The sequence below is a fragment of the Manduca sexta genome, unplaced genomic scaffold (assembly GCF_014839805.1).
Source record: "Manduca sexta isolate Smith_Timp_Sample1 unplaced genomic scaffold, JHU_Msex_v1.0 HiC_scaffold_1338, whole genome shotgun sequence".
Lineage (NCBI taxonomy): Eukaryota > Metazoa > Arthropoda > Insecta > Lepidoptera > Sphingidae > Manduca > Manduca sexta.
Window position 1 is genome coordinate 41,480 of NW_023592192.1, and position 4,958 is coordinate 46,437.

General features: G+C 31.6%; 1 long non-coding RNA gene across 1 annotated transcript; it reads left to right on the forward strand.

Moving 5' to 3' along the window:
* The first annotated feature begins 1,624 nt into the window (after positions 1 to 1,624).
* On the forward strand, positions 1,625 to 4,920 carry LOC119191310. The gene is made up of 2 exons (XR_005113418.1): positions 1,625 to 2,185; positions 4,824 to 4,920. It is a non-coding gene; the product is annotated as an uncharacterized LOC119191310 (long non-coding RNA).
* The last annotated feature ends 38 nt before the right edge of the window (positions 4,921 to 4,958 follow it).

Below are 4,958 nucleotides of genomic sequence, written 5' to 3' on the forward strand. Positions count from 1 at the left end.
ACTTACAAGTCAATTTGGAATTTAATACCATACCATAAAATTTAATTGTTAGTAGAGGAGTTCCGGGAAGGCAAAACAATTGAGTGACGTTAGTATCGTATAAATATTAATGTCAATATGTCGATTGTTAGACGGTACGAAGTTCGCCGGGTCAGCTAGTTACGAATGAATTTGAACTAAGATTTATTTCAATTTATCGCTATCTATAAAAAAACAATGGATTTCCCCTAACCAACAAAAGTGCCCGGACACTTTTTAAAAACCCCAGCCGGACGGCCCCCGGACGCCCTTTAAACTAGGACAAATCCAGGGAATTCCGGACGGATAGCAGCACTAGCCAAGAGGGGCTCCAAAGCACGGGGGTCCCGTATCATAGATACGGCTGACACAGCGGTAGCTACGCCCCTGATATACGACAAGATACTCAAAATACCTGCATTTACACATATACGATAGAACATACTCATAATACCCGCATAAATATACCTATACGCTAAGATGTTTTATTACATAGATACGTTGTCCGAGCTCAACATTGGCAAGTAGAAAGCAAGGTAATTGCCCGACATTCACTTAGTCAACCTCCAACTACTGTCGCGGCTAGTCGGCTTACTAATTTATTAAAAATGTCTTCCTGTGTTTTTAGACGATGTACAAATTATACTCTAACTGTGAATGAAAAAAACGTTTCATTTCATACGTTAGTAATAAGTATACACTAACTTATTTTTTAACAATTGCATTTTATTCGACTGTCATGGCGATGGCGGTCGACGTTCGGGACGTGTCAATGCGAGCTGTAACTGTAGATATATATATATATATATATATATATATATATATATATATATATATATATATATATATATATATATATATATATATATATATATATATATATTATATCCTTTTCTAACGAACGTATGCCTAATCTTTGTATTCCTTCTTCGAGCCAATTTGTAATTATATGTACAGTCATGTGGCTAATGGCTATAGTAAATAGAGCGCCGTTTTATGTGCAATTCTGTTAGCCTATGACGCGTCTATTTGTAAAACATCTTTTCGTATACATCTTATATTTGGTAAAAGATACTCACAATATCGCGTAAATATATGCGGTACATTGGAGTTGCCATGTTTTTAATGATACGTTTACCTTCGGGATACATGTATATAGAGTACTATGGAATTATAGTCTGTCGATTAAACATGTCATTTTTTGTGAATTTTATTTTAAAATAATCCTCAGCTCAAGTATTTAAGATTTATCAGTGGTACTATATACTTTTGATGGTGTTGCTTAGAGGATTTTTGAAAATCCCTATTATTCTCCCATGTAAAACATATAATCGACATACTATAACTTTTTCTTACTCAACGTTAATCTATACGACGTCTAAATAGATTAGACTATCCGTAAGTACCTATATTTCAGATTGTCGTTTACATTTCTGAATTCAGACCGTTATTCCGAATGTATAAGTCCGGCCTAAGGTTCCTCAGTTTCTTACCCGTATCGTGATTTTGCCCAAGTTGCCAATAAGTCTAACTATACCTACCCTACTCTACCCTAAAAAACCGTTGACCTATATATAAAATTCGGCTATTTTATTTCGCCCCGAAAAAGTGATAAATCTGTCGGATCTGAAAGATGTAATTTTGAACAGTGTTGTCATAATAATGTTAATTTTCCAACTTCCTTACACGAGAATACTGAGAAAGCCAAGATTCCACAATTTATTTATATTGTTTAATAACACTACGCTATCTGAAGAAACAGGAAATTAAGCTACAAATTCCATCAAACTTCCTAACCAATACCCATATTTCATTTAAATTGCAACACTGATCATTTTCTGATTCCAATAGTGTCCAATAGCAAATTCTCTTAAATTTTCCATCCAGTGATGTGTAATTGTTCCAATGTATCTTTAACTTTCAATAAAATTATCTAAAAAAGGGTTATTTTGTTATCAAAGTGCTGTTCTATGTATAAATATCATTATATTATCATAGGTTTCCCTGTTCATAGTTTGTGATTTGTTGATGTGTCTAATGTGTCTAAAATAATCATTATTTAACTTTATGAAGACCACATTTTGAGAATATGATGGACGCAAATGATTTATCTTCTGAAACTACAAGAAAAAGTATATTTTCACAAGGATGGACACGTATTTCTCAGGTATACAACATGTTAAACTACTTGTAAGAATCTACATAGACATGTCACTTGACCACGCAGTCAAAATTAATTGAATCTCCTTAACACAACATTCGGTAGTCTCGTTACATACTAACTCCATACCTACGTATAAAATACCCCATTTTATATTATTTAACAACTGTAACGTTGGAACAACGTATCTATGACCAGGATTTCATAAATATTTGCGAAATGTTATCAAGACACGGTTTATCGTCATCACTATTTGGACCATATTTTAATAGATTTTAATTTGTTATTTTATTAATTAAAAAATCATTTCTTCTTTATAAAGATAATATTGTAAACAGGAAATACTCAATGTCACACATATATATTAGGTTATTTATTATCTTTGATCTTATCATAAATATGTTTTGTAACTATGCAATGTTTTCACAAAAAGTAAAATTAATTAATCTTTATTGCTGTAATAGGATTTTATATGATATATAATAATCATTACATCTAGTATTCTTTTTTAAAACTTTGGGATTCCAGTTCCCTCCTCTACTATTCTTATATTTTTACAAAAGAGCCCCTAGCTGTTATTGATTGAATTTAATATGTTATTTTATTTATGATTTAAAATACTATACTAGCAGTAGATAATCCACCTACATGGACACTGCTTTAAGAACAGGATATATTCCTATGTCAATTTTGTACACTATTTCATGTATAGAGATTAATATGTGAAGAAAAAATATGAGATTTGGCATAATTAAAGTTCTTTTAAAGAACTTTTCAGCTATGCAGATTTTCTAATTTTGTTTCCCTTCAAGGTTAAAGCAAATAATCATTCATAAGTAACTTCGCGACATAATTTATAGAAAAGTCGGAGATGTGTGCCCTTGGGATACGAACCTGCAGACATTTGTCTCAGCAGTCTGTTCCCCACCCGACTAGGCTAATAACTAAAATTACAAACATACTAAATTAAGTTAAAAATCATGTTTATTCAACTGTTCAATTTTGACCACTGGACAGCATCTGTGAAAATATGCAAAATACATAAACCTTTTTGTCAAAACAGCATAAGTTAATTAGTAAATACAACATAAATCCATATTTCAATATAAGCAAGAGCTGACATGGTAGCCAGTAGATTGCTTTTGATTTTTTTTTTTCTACACTAGCAATATTAAACACTATAATAATTACTATCTATGGATGTCATGCCTTTGTAATATGTATTGACACTTACCACTTTTATTAAATTTCTAATGCTTTGTTACATTTATTTTTGAGTGGATATAAATACTTCTATGCTAGAATTTGGTTTACATAAATTTTTGATTTATGGATTAGTGCCATTTACCCTATTGGGTTTCTCTACTAAGTTACTTCCCTGCAACATGGTTGAGGAAGCCGATAGCTGGGAAATATGTCATAATCTTGAATGGGCTCGTTGTTTGTGTAGACTATTCTGACCATTTTGCTTACCATATTTAAGTTCCGACGTGCATATATTAGGGAACTTCAGGTGTAATTATTTCATGATTCCTGAGAGGGTTGTGCATTCATATGGAAATTTAAAAATTATTAAGTACTTTGAGTCTATAAAAATCGACTTCTCTAACCAGCAAAAAATACAGTTGTGTTGCACTGTAGTTTATACCTCAAACTGCCTCTGAAGCGAGCAACACTAATTTCTTACCCATACTTCTAGTGGGAACTGCTTTACAATCTGGTGGTAGAGTTCATATTGTTGGAATCTAAATAATATATAACATTTTACACATTCTGATAACTTTCATTTCATTTCATAAGAGGAATAGAGTGGTCTCTACCCTCAAAAGTACTGTATGTTAATACTGTACAATAAACATGTATGTCACTGTGTATTAGTTGTATGTCAACCTATGGGGTGATTTAAGAATGTATAAATGGCAAAACAAATAGTGTTGTAATAAAAGATGATTATCTTGGTATGGGTCTAATATGAAAAGAAAACATTGTCATAAAAATAGAGAATTATAAATTTTATGCATGCAAAGTAAGGGAAGGTTAAATAATAGATGGGTGAATTGAATAAGGAACAACCTGTGCTATAACTAAGGCAGTGTCCAGATGTAAAGTGTAGATCCTGAACATCCAAAATAAAGCCCAAGTTTTGGGTGATTCATAGGTTTTGTTAAAGAAGCTCCAACTGTGTGCATAAAAGAGTAGTTATAGTACTGGGAAGGATATCAGAGTAAAAGAAAGCAAGACAAGATAACAATTTAGAATATTTGACAAAGATGTATAGTGAAGCTTAACATGCTGTGTAGATCTTCAAAAAATACATTTCAGAGGGAATGTTTGATGTTGGCATAATAAAATAATATGAACCAGCATCATTGTCCCAAACAAATATGTCTATCAATTAGTTTACAAATAGCGAAAATTAAGTCAATATCCATTTATTTTTCCAGTATGCTATTAGTTAGGTTAAATATAATCATTTTTATCTAATCTACTTCTATGAGAGGTTGTATCAACTTGCTCATTCATGTTAGAAGTAAAAACTGAGGATAGAGTAATATTGCTAATAAGGTCTCTTATATTTAGAGTTTGTTACAAATTCAGTCCTATAATTAAACCTAATTAAATTTTCAATGTATTTTTTTTTCAGATATACCAGGGTACATTAGATAAATGGACGCCACATGCGAGAGCGCGGTGGTTTGGGAGTGCAGTACTTTTAGCAATATTTCTGATTAGAATATTTACAAAACAAGTAAGTACTTAAATGAATACATAAAAGATA